Below are 19,132 nucleotides of genomic sequence, written 5' to 3' on the forward strand. Positions count from 1 at the left end.
CCTGCTAATGAACAAATGACCTGTCACCTGGAGCACTTAGAGCATGGTGTTAAACTCTGGTTATAAAAACCTCTTCCAGCTCTATTGATTTACTGCCAGGGTTTGATTGTACCCTAGGGGTAGGAGGCCTGCACGGGCCAACACTGCTCTTACTGTTTTACAGTCCATACAGCAAACAAATAAATCTTCCACTCATTAATTCACTCCTGCTCCTTTCTGCCCACTGATAATGGTATAGGAAAAAAAATTGGGTGCAGATTCATATTGGGCTCCTGTAGCTTGATGCATTGTGTCTCGCAATGCCCTCTCACATTAGATTATCCGGAGCAGACAACTTCCACTTCTCTCTGAAGATTTCATTAGTGATCCAGTGAACGCATAAGGAAGTGATTTGGAGTGGGCTTCGACTGTTTTCGCGAGCGACGGTCATTATTTTTGAAGTCCTGCTAGGCATTTTTACAAGGCCCCCGCGGCACTAACTGGATGCGTCCTCGACATTTAGGGAGTGATTACACCTCGTTCTTAACATAAGCAAATCCAGAGGAGTGGGCCGTCCGGCAGTCAGCTGACTTTTACAAGGGGGAAGACATGATAAACATTGATAAAGCAGGATGGATTGTACCACCAAGGGAATCGCCTCAAGAGATACACAGAGAGCCCAATGTTATAATAGCGCTGCAGAAAATTGGTCAAACTTCCACATAAAATTGATTCTTCAGATAATGACTGACCTCAGACACAATTACAAACAGTCTGCTTTGCTCTGTTGAGAATAGAATCTAGGGATGAAACGGTATGGAAATTTCACATCATGATTATAGTGACCCAAATTATCAAGGTTATCAATATTATCACGGTTTTCTTCAAATGAGATGAAAGTGTTCAAAAAGAACAGATGCACACACTTAAAACATTTCAACAAGTTTTATATTTGAAAATCAACAAACAACAAAAATTAAGCAGCTCTAAGCACTTTTTTAAGATAGATTCTATTATGTGGGATTTCCTTCCTTATAATGGCCGTCGTCAAAAGCAACGCATAACACATAAATAATAATAATTAGGTGTAAATATAATATCTATTATACTACGGGTTCGTTGAATGCTTGAATCTGATTGGCTGATGAACGTTCTGAGGTGTGCAATTATTTTCTGGGAGATGCACAGCTCTTGACCGCATTACAGTTCCATATCACTTCGCATAGTTAACTGTAATAACGGACTAAAAAACAACAATATGACAGACGATTTTCCTAAAGTAAATCTTAATATTTACGGTGAATATAAAACGTTCAACAACTGGGCGGCAGCAGTATTAGACAGTCCAGATGAAAACCAACAGACGGAAGCGGACATCAAAAGCAAGCTTTTCTGTCTCATTACTGAAATCACACACACTCGCACACGCACTACAGTTTGCACAAAAAGGTGTCAGCGCTGCCCTGACGATTTGATCAGTTAGCCCATATAGAGGAGCAACTTAAAGGCTACACGTGACATTTTTTCACTAGCGAGGTAATAACAGCTGTTTAGAGACGCACAGAGGTAACGTTAGCCTAATTCACACAAGCTCTCTCTCTCTCTTTCTCTCTCTCTCTCTCTCTCTCTCTCTCTCTCTCTCTCTCTCTCTCTCTCTCTCTCTCTCTCTCTCTCTCTCATTCATTCTCTCTCTCTCTCATTCATTCATTCTCTCTCTCATTCTAATAACTTTATAAATAACTGCAGTAGAATGCTATCAACGGCTCAAGCCTTCGTTAACAGCTTTAAAATTACGTTTTGGAACTAGCAAAAGAGCCGTTGGATGAGACGCGGAAGAAATAGTCCTACTCACAATAGCGATTTAAGTACAAAAACCGGACGAATCCCTTATATCTTCGGATCGATGTCTTGAGGTGTGGTAACCGTAGTATAAGCGGAATAATTGACTCCGGGGCGTTCAATTATTAGAATAATAATGCACACCCGAGGTGTAACGGCCACTCCGCTTTGCGTCGTGACCGCATCACCACCTCGGGTGTGCATTATTGTTCTAATAATTGAACGGCCCGTCGTCAATTATTCCTTACATATTATCTCTGTAAATATATTCTCAAGCAATATTCTCATCAGTGTTCTATCAGCTATGACACATTTAAATCTAGCATATTTTGTGTATTTTGAGCCCAAACAGTATTCTAGTGAAATAATGCATATCCATATTTTCATATGATTTGAGTTTATTTTATTAAATATCAAAAATACCTGACACCTAGATGAACACTTTACAGCTGGTTTTTATGACTTCATTTATGAAGTCATTTTCTTCAAATGCTATTGAAGTTAGTGTATACCAATGTTGTATGTAACTTTAGAGATGCTCCCTAAATTCGCGAATCTCGAACGTAAAGCCAGCGTTATGGCAGTCATATCCAGTGTTGGGGAAAGTTACTTTGAACACTTACAATATTGCGTTACTCCCTTAAAAAGTAACTAATTGAGTTACTTAGTTACTTTTTAAGAAAAGTAATGGGTTACGTTACTTTTGCGTTACTTTTTCTCACCTGGGCTGGGCTTGCTTTTTTTTTGTTTTTGAATAGCAAAAAAAGTCATTTTTTGTGCAAATGTAAAGACCTCTTTATACCAAAATTGAAATAATAGGCCTGAGGCTGAGGTAAAAATGTGCTGCCATTCTGGATAATGGAAGAATAGGACGCAGGAGAAAAAAGTTTTACCAATAAAAACAAAAATCTAGTAATTTTTGCTCATGGCTTAACTGAATCATCAAAGGTCAGCAGCACGACATTGGTCAATAAAGGTAGATTAAATGCATAAAAATATTAGTTTTATTTCACATTTATATATTTGAGGTTTGCATAGTACTCTGATTTTGCATTTGACTGATTTTATTAATTTTGAGGAGTACAGAATCTTCATTGTGCAAGTGAGATGAGTAAATGCTCACATTTAGTTTAAAACTACAATAACACATTTACATACAACACCTCTGCACTTACTCTCACTTTTCTCACCATGGGGACAGGAGAGCTGTCAGTCAAATAAATGTGAAAAAGTAACTTGCGTTACTTTTTTGAAAAAGTATCTCAGATATTTTGTTGTAAATTTGAAAAGTAATGCGTTACTTTACTAGTTACTTGAAAAAGTAATATTATTACGTAACTCAAGTTACTTGTAATGCGTTACCCCCAACACTGGTCATATCAGATGCACTGTGGTTCTGCTGTGTTTGTTTGAAACTGTTTTTCGCTGCTGAAATTGAACAAAAACAGTCAACCACTGTATGATGAATGAATCTCCTGCACACGTTTTCAGTGAGTGAGAGCGCGCTCTGAACAAAACTCCAGCTAATCTGAACGCCTCTGATTATTAGGAACACGTGTGGTTGGTTATAATGTGCAACGCGATTATAACAGATAGCTTTTGAGGAGACTATAATAAGTTCAACCGCCAAAGAGGCTAGTATGAGTGGTAGTAATACCAGACGTAGTTTTGGTATTGAGGTCAAACTTGCCTTGTTCGTAGATGTGAAGAGTTTCCCCCATGCATGTTCTGCAGACAGGGTGACCATCTTCGATTAAGTTTCCCTCAGGACTTTAAAAGCCAAAATATGACCACACCTCAGATTTGGTCCTTTTAGAAGGCTGAACAATCCCCCCAGTGCTGTCACTGCCATCTCTTCGCATTCAAAACATAGCGTTGTGCTCTGCGCCTGCGCCAGACTGACGCTGACTGGACAAGATTTACAGCGCATTTTCAAAATCGTGATAATCACGAGCGGTTTTAATGATAATGAATTTTTAAACAATATTACTAACTGTCAGTACATTTTATCGTGGTTTATTGTGAAACCGGTAATCGTTCCATCCCTAGGTGTGACAAACAACAGGTTTTACAGTGTCATTCCAGCCGCTGCATGGCAATTAATTCTTCTTAATGTAACTAAAGGATGCAAAAAGCTTTGTACTAAACTAACCAATTACTTTTTGGGGTAATCAAGTGTTGAGTTGCTTTGAATTTCTACCTCAGTGCAGTTCAGAGATTTATGTAATACAATCATTGATGTCAGTTGTGTCCAAACAGCCCCTCTAAATGAGACATGATTGTTTTCCACTGCTCTGCACATGTGCTAGCATAATTTGTATTCATGATGGTTTCATATGATTTTGAAAAACTTTAATATAATTTGAGAACAGTTTTAATCTAATGACTCTAAAATGTTGTGGTATAACCTAAAAAAAATGTAATCCCAGAATCGGATCAAATCGTGAGGTGTCCAAAGATTCCCACCCCATAACCATTTGGTAAGAAATAAATAAATTTTCCTTACTCCTTAAAAATATGTGAGTACAGACCTTAATCTTTATCTTCAAAACCTTTGACATAAGATTATTTTTAAATACTTGTATCTTGGATGATATATCTTGTTAATAATTAGGTCAAATTGTCTGATAAGAGACTTCTTAACCTTGACACATACCGTCATGAGGAGCATGAGGACCACATGACTTAAATTTTGCAAGTAAGCAGTTGTTGTTTTTTTCCCCTAAATCAAAAATGATGCCAAGCTAATTAATGGTTTCTTTTTAACAATTTATTTTTCTCCGTTCTGCCAGGCCAAAAGACAGCTGCATTCGACTACAATATACAAGAACTGCTTCTCTCATTACCACGGAAGGTAAACCAGTACATTAGCAAAACAATTAACCTGAAGCCCAAGCCACACCTAAGGCCCATTCACAACAAGAATGATAATTATAAAGGTAACTATAAGCATCCACACCTGTTGTTTATTCCAAGAGCACTGCAGTTTTATCGTCTTTATCATTACAGTTATCATCCTTGATTTAAACAGGCCTTTAGACTAAGGCTTCTTCACTGAATTAGTGATTCTGTTTGAAAACTGTAAAATAAAGCTCACATAATGCCCCAAACACTGTATGACTACAATAACATTAATTATTTCCTATGCATTCTAGTGTGGGTTAAGAACCTAGAGCTTCTACTGCTGTATGTCTCCTACTCTCACATGTATCTTGATGTAAGTTGATGGCCTCTCCAATCTACCACCATTAGTGCTACATTACATATAATGTATTTACAATAATTGCCATTGCAGAATATCTAACCATTTAGACATTCCCTAAAGTTGAGTCAAGTACAAAGACAAAAATCTAAACCAAATTGAACAACAATTTGATATTTCATATTCTTTTGCTCAACTAAAAGGCAGTTCTGTCTATTGGTTTTCATGATGCTTTACAAGAAAAAAAAACTTTCAAGTGTTGCTTCATTCACTTCAACATTAATATAGCTACACTGAATCGATCTAATTCATTCAGTGTTGAATCTAATTTAATCTAATTATGCAGCATTAAAGAACAAATCTTATTGGCTATTGAGAAGCCAATGAAACACTAATACTGTAAGAGTGCTATGCCTAGTGCTAGTGTGCTTTCTTAAGCCTTGACAGAGAAGAACACATCACTAGTGTTGAAGTGGTGGATCACAACCAAAAGAAGGTTAAAGATATTTTTTCTGTTTCGGACAGCAGGAGGGAAATTAAACTAAACTAAATAAGTTTGTTGGCCACTCTGCGTACAAACTCAGTACAGCAGGAATTATATTCTAAAGAACCTTGGGTCCGAAATTCTCATCTGAAATTTTCAGTCGTTAAAAAATAAATATGATCTCACGTTGTGTCAATCAAGTTGACACACTTTCTCCGAAACTTCTGTCTTTCATAAAAAAAAATTCTGATTGGGGTTCGATTTTCTGCGTTTTCCGCATCCGCATCAGTGTTTTGACAATTCAGAGCCACCGTACAAGTAATGCCAAAATCCAGAATGGCGTCTGACAAGCACAAAGCACTGTATGACAAACAAAGATTTTAATATGTTCGCTAGCAAATCTTCAAACTGAGCCACTGGCGTCCCGAATTAAACTTTGAATCACTCTGGATAATCCTGCAGCTCGTTGATAAGGAGGTGGAACTCTCCTCATCTCAGGTTTGGATAGACCCAATATTTCCTCTTTCTTTTTCCCTTTTTAAGAATAGAGAGGACAACAAAATGTTCCTCACGGCTTGAAGACTCCATTTTGTATTTTTTTGCACATTTTTCCGCAGCGGATTAATTAATACGCATTGGACTCAGTGTCCAAGGGTTCTGTGCGTGACAATATTTTTTGGTGACAAACACAAAAAAACACATACAAAAATGTCGGACTCTGTGCAAGGACCTTAATACAATCTCACTACGTCCTAACGTCAGGTTGAATTATTCTGATTTGTTAAGGAATAGATAAACAATCAATGGAGACATGTTTCTAACTATCAGCACACGTGGACATTTTTTCCAGATGACAACCAAAGATACATGCACGTATGGTCATTTCACCTCCTGGGTGCTAGTTGCTCATCTCAATGATACAAAACGAAAACTAACTAACCAGAATTCGGCCAATTAGGGCCTAAGTAGCTCTCATAAACATGCCTTAGAAAAAAAAAAACATTGATGGTGTGCATCTTGAGACAAAACAATGACACAGATATATTTTAAGATATGTCAGTGCAAGTTGCTTCAGTTAAAACAGCTCAAACATGTTTTTTAGTTTGGGACTATAGGCTTAAGACTTGTCTGCGAAACCAGGGGGAATATAACATTTTGCACGATTGGATCCATCCGTACAGTTATTTATGGCAATATTAATACATCTCTGTTGGTTTAAAGGAACACGCTGACTTTTTGGGACTTCAGCTTATTCACCGTATCCCCCAGAGTTAGATAAGTCCATACATACCATTCTCATCTCTGTGCGTGCCATAACTCTGTCTGACGATGATCAAGGAACTTTGCTGCCCTACCATGGGTGCAGCGGCACAGTCATATTACGCAGCGCCTGAAAATAGGCTAACTTCCATCAACATAACCAACGTGACAACCTGCTTGCACAGAGAGCGTACTGGGGACTATTTCCAGGCGCTGCGTAATATGCGCCTGCTGCACCCATGGTACGGCAGAAAAGTTCCTTGATCATTACGCAGGAAGGAGGGAATCGTTGCTAGCCATATCTGTCTAGAAAATCGCAACTTTTAATTTTCCTTAGTACACAATGTAACTATACACATCACAACATGTAAATAGGAAAATGTTGCCGCTATTTTGTCACTTATTGAGCAGTAGGCTAGCTGGAGCCGTTTACCTCCAGTCTTTGTGCCAAGCTAGGCTAGCGCATCAGACAGAGTTATGGCACGCACGGAGATGAGAATGGTATGTATGGACTTATCTAACTCTGGGGGATACAGTGAATAAGCTAAAGTCCCAAAAAGTTGGTGTGTTCCTTTAAGGATTTTTTTTGTTTTGTTTACTTTCCTTGCACAAATGTAAAATCTAGAGGCGTGCCACTGCATCAACAAACTGTATATGAATACTAGCTAAGGTAAACACATGCAAAATAACTGCGGAGCAACTGGTAACATGTTTTTCCCACAGAGATAAACCAAAGCAAATATTATATTATTTTCATGATACTGAACTTGAAACACCATTCAATGCTTGTACAAAACAGTATAGGTTAAAGCCACAAAGCAATGTCAGATGAACAAAAGAACTTCTTGATATTCATAGCAAACATTTATCTTGTCTCTCCGTCTTTTCTAGAGGGACAAACGTGACAGAGAGCACATGCTACCTGTCACAGCATACGGTGAACTCCCTGAGCGTGGCCTTAGAGCCATGCGACATCTCATGGTCTCACAGTCCCAGCACATCAGGCAGCAGGAGATGTGAGGGTGACAGCGAACTTGACACGCCGTGTACAGCTGCTAGGGGCAAATGACTACACTGCCAAGATCCTTCTTCCTCTAGCTTCCAGCCAGAGGTCTCTGACCTGTACTTAAAACACTAAATTCACTGTCCAGCATCCATCTGATAATCTGAGGAGGCTCGACCACAGTGAAACAATTATAATTCTACAGGGAAAGAAACACCAATGCACTGCTGTTGCTTTCTGCATAACTGGTACCAGGTGCGTACATGCTGAGCTATTTTTTAAGACATCGGCCTGGGCTCTGTTTAGCTCTTTGAGTCAGCAGGGTTGTGGCCTCCCCTGGCTCAGGAATATGACCATAACAGCCTTTTGTAATCATTTAGTCATGAGGTAGTGTCAGTCAAACAGAATCACCTCCAAAAGCCAAGACGCTTTTCATGTAGAAACCATACTAGAGCTTTTGAAGAGCTTGGAAACTCATCAGAGCTGAAATTTCAAAGCTCAAAAACACATCTGTTGGTGGAAAGAGGATCTAATAAAGCAGCTTGCAGTAACACGATCAAATTATGTGTTCTGCAAATGCATTTAGCCCTATGATCGCTGTTCAGATGCATATATCATATTTGGGTCAAAAACATGATTTAAAAAAAAAAAATTATTAATAATTTTTTTACATGCTATTCATACGTTGAATACACCTCTTTAATTATGAGCATTTTTTAGCTTCTGAATTCAAATTCATTTTGACATTTTTTGGGGGACAAAGTAAAAAAAAGGTGAAATAACTATTCCGTTAATATTTATTTCAAAGGGGAAAAAATCATTACATCATTTTTATTTAAAACAAAGTAGCTTGAAAACCTTATATTATTATCATATTTCTTTATGGGAAAAAAAACTTTTGTCAAAGCACGTCATGTATAACTAAAATGCTGAAAAAATATTATATCAGAGAGGAAAGATGACCCTCATAACTATGAAAAGGAAAATAATTTGTTTAAAATATTAGTTTTTGACAAGGCAATTACTGTAAATGGCATGTGGTAAAATGGCATGTTTAAAAAAAATTGATATCTAGGAACTATTATTTCATAATTATATAATATCATATTATATAATATAATATAGTATAATATAATTCAAATATTAAAAAAGGATCTTGAAAATAGTTGTGTATAGTGCTGAAAGTGTAAGGAAAATATGTAAAAACTTTTTACTTGGTTACACCACATGACATTTCTTAGTAACTTTAAACATCTTGAAACTTATATAAAATATACAAATGAAACCAAAATGAAGAGCTTAATACAAAAATCTCACACACTGCGTGTGCTGGCGAATGGCACATGAACATGCTGGCAGATGCATATTTCCCCCTTGATACCTGCTGCTTATTGTTATCAGCTACAACTGGTCCTGGCACAGGCACAGTGGATGAATCTCTCCATACAGGGCTCATGCTGTAGAAACCCCCTGGCCTGAAGCTTATTGGGGGGCCTATAGCCAAAATTATGTTTTAGACCGTCTATAAGCTGCGGGGCAAACGATAAGGTTCTCAGGCTTGGCTTTGCATAGCCTGATTTGCATTAAAAGGCCCTTAAGTAATCTGCAGGCTTATTTAAACCTCAATAAGACACAAGGCGGGAAAAAAACAGATCCACTTCCAGTGTTTTCCCATAGTAGCACAAATCCCTCCCTCTGATCAGCTAGCGCACGCTGTGCCCTGGCACACGCAGCGCTTGTGTATTGTCAAAGGCTTTTAATTGACTGAGAATTATTTTTCCACAGCGTTCAAACAAAACCTCAGCACAGGGACAAAAAGCTGCAGCCCAAGAAATTTCAAAGCATAAACATTCACAAAATATGCAAGACGATGCATTTTAAAGACAAAGGCCAAAAGTAACATTGAGTTACTTTATTAAAGCAAAGGCTTAGAGGAAGGGTTTTCACACTGGCACTGCTGTTGTTTGGTTGCAGTGCAGCTTTTCACACATACAAATGCATATGGTGACAACAGCACAACAGAATGCGTTATCAGGTCATTGAAAAGCATTTTCCCTGGTGACTATGATCCAGACAATGGAATAAACCATGAGGCTTTTCAAAACGCCCCACTGTTTCTTCTTCACGCATGCCACTTTAAACGTTTTCAGATTTTTCTCGCCCTCACACTGGTGTTCAAAATTAATCAATGAACAGCAGTCTACTGCAACAACATACATGTACTATAAATTAACTCTTCTCTATTTTTCTGCTCAGCTAGTTCTACTTTCAATCATGAAGATACATTCACTGCTCCTATGTTGCTTCCTATATGTCTGGAAGGTATATGAAAGATTGAAACCCATCGTTCCATCTGAATGTATGTAATTTCGTATGACAAACACCAGCCCTGCTGGGACATTCCCTTCATTAATACTTGACAACGTTTCTGCCGTTCCAGAGAAGAGTTGCGTTGTGCAAGTGGTGGAAAGTGACCCAGATTCAATCTTTACTCTGATGCTTTTAACTCAGAGCAACACCTGTGATGCAATATTTAACCCTGAGCATTACAAGGACAGCATGACCAGATGAAACAATTGCTTGCACAGAATCCAGAAGGGGAATTTGATCTAAAACCATCACTGGGAAAGATTTAGTAGGACAATGATTTACATGTTTCTTCAAATTTAAACTCCTCTGTGGTGGAATCAAACGGAAATGTCATATTCAATCTCTTGAGTAATACTTCCAATACATGCAACGCATGTCAATCTGTCACAGACACATGACATATATTGTGGCTGTGTATGTTTACCTCACATATTCCAGTATATTCGTATATGCAGGGATTTTTTTAACTAGGGTCCCATTAACATATACGGACCCACTTTATATTAGGTGGCCTTAACTACTATGTACTAACAATTTTATTAATCATTTGATACAATGAACTTGTGTACATACATGTTTTTACATTGTACTTACATTTTTAAAAATACCTGCATGTAATTACATCTGTGATTAATTTCTGTAGTTACATTTGTAATTACACAGTTGACACTTCCCTTACACCTAACCCTACCCTTAAACTTACCCACACCACCACACCTGTCCCTAACCCTACCCGTATCCCACCTCAATATCAGCAAAGGTGTTTTGCAATACAATATGAACACAGTAAGTACATTGTACTTATTTTTGATGTAAGTACATAGTGCTTAAGGCCACCTAATATAAAGAGGGGCCACATAGGACATATAAATACATACACTCACCTAAAAGATTATTAGGAATACCTGTTCAATTTCTCATTAATGCAATTATCTAATCAACCAATCACATGGCAGTTGCTTCAATGCATTTAGGGGTGTGGTCCTGGTCAAGACAATCTCCTGAACTCCAAACTGAATGTCAGAATGGGAAAGAAATGTGATTTAAGCGATTTTGAGCGTGGCATGGTTGTTGGTGCCAGACGGGCCGGTCGGAGTATTTCACAATCTGCTCAGTTACTGGGATTTTCACGCACAACCATTTCTAGGGTTTACAAAGAATGGTGTGAAAAGGGAAAAAATCCAGTATGCGGCAGTCCTGTGGGCGAAAATGCCTTGTTGATGCTAGAGGTCAGAGGAGAATGGGCCGACTGATTCAAGCTGATAGAAGAGCAACTTTGACTGAAATAACCACTCGTTACAACCGAGGTATACAGCAAAGCATTTGTGAAGCCACAACACGCACAACCTTGAGGCGGATGGGCTACAACAGCAGAAGACCCCACCGGGTACCACTCATCTCCACTTCAAATGGGGAAAAGAGGCTACAATGGACTGTTGAAGACTGGAAAAATGTTGCCTGGTCTGATGAGTCTCGATTTCTGTTGAGACATTCAGATGGTAGAGTCAGAATTTGGCGTAAACAGAATGAGAACATGGATCCATCATGCCTTGTTACCACTGTGCAGGCTGGTGGTGGTGTAAGGGTGTGGGGGATGTTTTCTTGGCACACTTTAGGCCCCTTAGTGCTAATTGGGCATTGTTTAAATGCCACGGCCTACCTGAGCATTGTTTCTGACCATGTCCATCCCTTTATGACCACCATGTACTCATCCTCTGATGGCTACTTCCAGCAGGATAATGCACCATGTCACAAAGCTCGAATCATTTCAAATTGGTTTCTTGAACATGACAATGAGTTCACTGTACTAAAATGGCCCCCACAGTCACCAGATCTCAACCCAATAGAGCATCTTTGGGATGTGGTGGAACGGGAACTTCGTGCCCTGGATGTGCATCCCACAAATCTCCATCAACTGCAAGATGCTATCGTATCAATATGGGCCAACATTTCTAAAGAATGCTTTCAGCACCTTGTTGAATCAGTGCCACGTAGAATTAAGGCAGTTCTGAAGGGGAAAGGGGGTCAAACACAGCATTAGTATGGTGTTCCTAATAATCATTTAGGTGAGTGCATATACACACACTGATCAGCCATAACATTATGACAAGTGAATAACACTGATTATCTCTTTATCATGGCACCTGTTAGTGAGTATTAGACAGCATGTGAACCTTTTGTCCTCAAAGTTGATGTGTAGAAGCAGGAAATATGGGCAAGTGTAAGGATTTGAGTGAGTTTAACAAGGGCCAAATTGTGATGGCTAGACCACTGGGTCAGAGCATCTCCAAAACTGCAGCTCTTGTAGGGTATTCCCAGTATGCAGTGGTCAGAAACTATCAAAAGTGGTCCAAGGCAAGGCCGTAACCATGTCTTGAACATTGGGGGGGATTTTTTTATTTTTATTTTTTTATATAAAGCATAAAGAAACAGAAGAGTGAACAAGATTCTAGGTCTAATTATAGTTGGGAAATAATCCTTTTGGGACTATTTGCAAACAATATTTGCATTAAATTGCGTGAAATATATTATTAGTTCCGAGATTCTTCGCATTAGTGAATAAATACATAGATCTGCTGGTGACATTTGAGTACCCTAGTGGTCTGGTGGTAGAATGTTTGTAAACTGTGTCAAAGGTTCCGGGTTCTAATCTGCTCTCATATTGTTTGTTTTTTTCTTCTTCATTAAAATCAAAGATGTTCATCAATGATTGTATATTAAGAGCAGGGACACGTTCGTGTGCATTTTGTTTTGTGATTTCAGCGGAAGGAATAGAGTCTCTCTCCGCAATGGCATTAAGAAATAGATTGACGCGCTCGTCTGTGTGTGAAGACTGTGCACTAGCCAAAAGAGAACGTAAACCCCGCCTACTTTGATTTGATTGGCCATCTCAATCATTTTGACATTGACGAGCGCTGTTAGACCACTGAGGCAAACCAGACTAAAATGTAACTTTTAAACCTTTTTGTCATCCTAACAACAACATACAGAGTGCTGCATAATGAAATGCAGCAGAGCAGTGCAAGAATTTCAAATATTGGGGGGGACAATTTGGCCATTTATAATTATTGGGGGGGACTTTTCCCCCTCAGTGTCTATGGTGGTTACGGCCCTGCATGGTCCAAGGAAGAAACAGTGGTGAACCTGCGACAGGGTCATGGCCGGCCAAGGCTCATTGATGCACGTGGGGAGCGAAGGCTGGCCCATGTAGGTCCGATCAAACAGACGAGCTACTGTTGCTCAAATTGCTCAAGAAGTTAATGCTGGTTATGATAGAAAGGTGTCAGAATACACTGTGCATCACAGTTTGTTGCGTATGGGGCTGCATAGCCACAGACCAGTCAGGGTGCCCATGCTGACCCCTGTTCTCCGCCAAAAGCGCCAGCATGTGAACATCAGAACTGGACCACAGAGCAATGGAAGGAGGTGGCCTGGTGTAATGAATCACATTTTCTTTTACATCACGTGGATGGCCTGGTGCGTGTGCATCGGCTTACCTGTGGAACACGTGGCACCAGGATGCACTATGGGAATAAGGCAAGCCAGCGGAGGCAGTGTGATGCTTTGGGCAATGTTCTGCTGGGAAACCTATTGTCCTGCCATCCATGTGGATGTTACTTTGACATGTACCACCTACCTAAGCATTGTTGCAGACCATGTACACCCTTTCATGGAAACGGTATTCCCTGGTGGCTGTGGCCTCTTTCAGCAGGATAATGCGCCCTGCCACAAAGCAAAAATGGTTCAGGAATGGTTTGAGGAGCACAACAACGAGTTTGAGGTGTTGTCTTGGCCACCAAATTCCCAAGATCTCAATCTAATCGAGCATCTGTGGAATATTGTTTCTAATAATGTTATGCCTGATCGGTGTGTGTGTGTGTGTGTGTGTGTGTGTGTGTGTAATATATATATATATATATATATATATATATATATATATATATATATATATATATATATATATATATATATATATATATATATATATATATATATATATATATATATATATATATATACAAAAATTTACTAAATTTTAGTTTTAAATACGAAATTTTAAACGAAATACTATGGGGTCATTTTAGGGTTGAAACTGTCCATATAAACACATTTTATAACTATCAGTAGTTTTAAGCTGTTGAGATAATTGAAAAACTTTTGTCCAGCAATTTGTATCTTCTCAAATGTCAGGGCAGCACAACTGCAAAAATTGCTCTTTTATAATGAATGGACAAGGTAATAACAGTGAACATGATAATGCATCATCCAGAGGACCCCAACTGATACTTGCGGCAGAAAGAAAAGGTTTGTAGATCTCTCTCAAATACTGGTAAAAACTGCTAATTTCAAGTAAGGGTAAGTTGGTACACTTACAACTTATAACTACAGTATATGCATACAACTATTTGGTTGTACCACCTGACATAAACACAGTCAAAAATGATATTATACACTTTGAAATGTTATTTAACAACTGAAACGTTTATGTTTAAACGAATTATTCATGACTCAAAAATATGCATGACATCCGTTTTGAAAAGCTTTATTTGACAATGACCCATATATATGGTAGGCTAATTAAATTACCATATAAGACATGAGATTAAATGTCCCACTTGAATTGACTAACTACTTTGTACTAACATTTAAATTAATCATTTGATACAATCTTATTGTGTACATACAAGGTTTTTTTTACATTGTACTTATATATATATTTTTTTAAATACCTGCATGTAATTACAGATGTTATAATTTCTATAATTATGCTGTTGACCCTTCTCTTAAACCTTAAACCTACCCATACCATCAAACCTGTCCCTAACCATACCCGTATCCCACCTCAATAGCAGCAAAAATGTTTTGCAAAGCAATATGAACAATGACAATGTTTTATCATTAATGTATTCCTTAGAGAAAAAAAAAGGAATGCACTACTGACATATATTAATATTTATTATATAAATATAACTTTTGGTAAATCAAATAATGTTGTACAAACAACATGCTAAAAAATAACTATCATACATAGGACTCCTGTGTCTAGGACAATAATTCTCTTAAAATATCAGATAATTGATATTATTGTAAAAGGTATGTTGTAAAATGTCATGTGGTATGATAAATCATTCTGCTGCTTTCTAAAGACGTGAGGTTAATTGTTCAGTTGAGAGATTAATCTTTTTTAAAAAATGTATTCTATTCACAGCCCTAGTTAACAAAAAATGCATATAATTTTGAGAAAAGCACGTATCTACTGTACAGTAGGTGTTAATGATATCTGACACGTTAGTATATTCCTAATCATAATCCGCACAATGACAACATAAAAGCCAATTATTTAATTTTGGAAACATGTCATATTTAGGACTGCCATGTGAGGTGAGAGATCACTGTTATGCCATAAAGGGTGTATATCAGATGTAAATTCAATGAATACGCAATATTAATCAATAAAAGTTGAAATTAAATTGAAATGAATTATTGAGAGCAGTGGTTGTCAGGCAACAAAATAAAATAAATACAATTTGAGACCGTCTTATTAAAGGTGTTTGCTTACCCAAGCATTGCTATTGCTTTTTATGGGTTGGGGATTTCAACAACCTAATCCTATTAAATTTTTCAAAGTGATCAGACTTACAATTTTCACCTGCAGCAGACAGTAAAGAATGTGAAAAATTACACTGACATTCTGATCCCTTCCCTAGAAGTGGCTCAGATCCCTCCATCAGAGACTTAGCTTCTTTTGAATTGGTCCAGTAAGCAACCGCCCAGTACAGCAACAATTTTGATACGCATGGAAGAACAGGATCCAGAACAGGAAGACAAACATTTTCATTTATCAAATATATGAAGAAATGCACAGCACTTTTGATTCTCTCTCTCTCTCTCTTGATTAATATATACTTTTCTTTGGGTAGAATTACCAGACTGCCAATCTGAATTTACAAAAACAAAACAAACAAATCCCATCTCTTATGCGCGCACACACATTGAAACTACCAGAGCTCACTTGAGTCTTTCCTTGCTCACTCTTCCATGCTGTAAGCTCTCTACGCACTAAACAACCATTTGGAGCATCTAAATGGCTGACTGCTCCACAGAACTCTGCCCACAGGGGTACAGGCAGGGTGACACTTGACGAGAACGTAATTGCTGCAGTTGTGTGCTGACTGACAAGGTGGACTACTTCACAAAAGGCAATAAAATATGCTTGAGATACCAAAGGCAATACGTCAGTGACACTGTGTGGCTCTCTTTTATGTTGGACGTTTATTTCCCTTTTGAAAGACAGATTGTTAAATCAAATCACTTAATTCTATCTAGCTACAGTTCTGGAAAAGTTTTGTCTCTTGTACTTTTGCTTTTTTTGACATATGATGGATGAGAGTCACAGGAAATTATCGGGAGCAAGGCAAAAGTCTTGTTGCAGGTAGGGCTCATACCTGCATAACCTGAATGAGCACCAAGGCTCAACGTATAAAGAAAATGTGGATCCGCCATCCCATGGCTCCTGGAAACGTTTACATTTACAGTAATTTACATTATTCTCTAAAAAAGCCAAAGACATTCATTTAAGACATAAGGCCCATTCACACCAAGAACGATAACTATAAAGATAACTATGACAATATTAGCATCCACACCAGCAGACGATATTGTTCTGTAGAATGTGCTGCAAATTTGTCACATGCTGCTTTAAATGCTCAAGCTCATTAAAGCAGGATAGATTCCGATTGGTTGCCAATGTTTTTATCAATCATCAGCTGGGAAAAAAATCCTTAAAGCGATTCCACCAATATCGTTTCTCAGTGCTGTTATCGTTTTAGTTCTGGTGTGGACTCTGCTATTCTTTTATAGTTAGAACTATTTTTAGAACTGTGTCTTTATCATCATTATCTTTATAGTTATTTTTCTTGGTGTGAATGGACCTATAGACTCTAAAAACTATATTTCATACATTACCATTCAAAATGTGTGGGGACAGTAAGATTTTATTAGTATTATTATAAATAGAGTAATTCATTATATTATTCAGTAAGGTTGCATTTATAATGTTACAAAGATTTCTATTTTAAATAAATGTTCTTCTCAACGTTCTATTCATCAACTAATTCTGAAAAAAAGTTGTGTGTGTGTGTGTGCGTGCATGCATGTGTAAAGTAGCACAACTGTTTCAATATTGATAAAAAGAGATGTTTCTTGAGCACCAAATCAGCATATTAATGATTTCTGGAGGATTGTTTGACACTGAAGAGTGGAGTGATGACGCTGAAAATTCAGCCTTGCCATCCCAGGAATAAATTACATCTTAAAAATGTTCTTTAAAATTGTAATCAGATTTCACAATATTACTATTTTACTGTATTTTAACCAATTAAATGCTTCTTACCAACCCCACACTTTTGAACAGTAGTGTACGCAATTATAACTTGGAAAAAAATCTATATTAAAAATGTCAATACACATTTTACGTATTCTGCAAAGACACAAATCCTGATGAATAAGAAAAACAACCTGATATCTTAGAGAACTAGATGTAAGCCTTTCAAACTCTTCAAGGCATTTTGGTTTGGCATTGATGTCGTTGCATGCCAAAAGAATTAGAGATTTCCCTTTGAGGTCACACCAGGTGAACAAGCTCGGTGAATTCGGAGCTCTCGCTGTGTGCAGAGCACAACTGAACATTTTCATCTCATCAGGTGTGCGATTTGGGATTCAGGTCATGGCGTGCATTCCCAGATGTGTGCTTTGAGTGACAGATCAGAACAGCGACATTCAGTGAAACATGCGTTTAAACATACACGCCACGGTCTCTAACTCTGCTGATTAAAGAAAATATTTTGGGAAGAGATTCTCCTTCCCTTACAAAACTAGTAAGTAACACAGGGTTTATTTTGCCTGCAATTGTTTTGACAAACAATATCGCTGCGGAATACGGCCAATTTTGGGGAGAGAACGCAAAAACACAGGCCGATTTTCATCTCTGCATTTTGTATTGCCACTTTATGGTGATATCAGTGATAATGTAGCAATATAGCTGCCTCCCGAGAAGCTAAAAAAGCAGCTTTTACATGGGGTGGGAAGGGGGTATTTTCACTTGTAATTGGGGTAGCTTTCATCTTGGCTGACAAGGGGAGCAGTAAGAAAAGGAGAGAACCAAGTGGGAGCTATCACTTCCCCTATTTCCTGGCCCCAGACAAAGCCAGCCAACCCACTGAAGATGATGTATTTCTGATCAAAGAGCTAGAGAGTTGTCAGCAGCCCCGGCTAGCTCAGCAACCTGATTGCTCCTGGATAGATTTGTCCCTTTGATCAGAGAATATTCTGACTGCAGGCACTGTTTATGCACTGAGACGAGAGGAGGAGGAGGAGGAGGAGGAGGAGGAGGAGGAGGGGAGAAGAATCCAACATTATGAGGCGAGAGGAACAGATAGTACACGAGAGAGCAAGTGCACGCTTAAGGGTACTTTGCCGAGGGACTGCGTCTGGCTTATATTTGTTATAATTAGTTTCAGCTAATTAGATAATGCTATCTAACACATCCTCAGTCCTGAGCACAATGCTCTGTTATTTTTCTTACTTTAGCACTTTTGGTTCCGGACAGAATTTTGTTAACAAAAAACTGAGTATTGCAAGTCATAGTTTTGACCATGTGATCAGCACATAAACTATGAATGTCCATTTTAATAATGAAAGAGAAATTACTCAAAACAACAAATGAACAGATTACTAGCCAAAATTTTGGACGTAAAGGACGTAAATAGAGTTACACAGCAGATGAATGAGACCACATTTGGCCGATAACTTATATAATGTATGTGGCAAATATTATGTTTTTAAATGTTTGAATTAAGTGGGGAAAAAAGTCAAATGTATTACAAATGCATAATGTGAGCTCAGCACTATCTCTCTGCATTTGAGATTGGAGTTAATAAACTTCTAATTCCCATTCCATTTGACAACCAATACTGTATATTGTGTACCATCTGCT

The sequence above is a fragment of the Gobio gobio genome (genome assembly GCF_949357685.1).
Source record: "Gobio gobio genome assembly, chromosome: 13".
NCBI lineage: Eukaryota > Metazoa > Chordata > Actinopteri > Cypriniformes > Gobionidae > Gobio > Gobio gobio.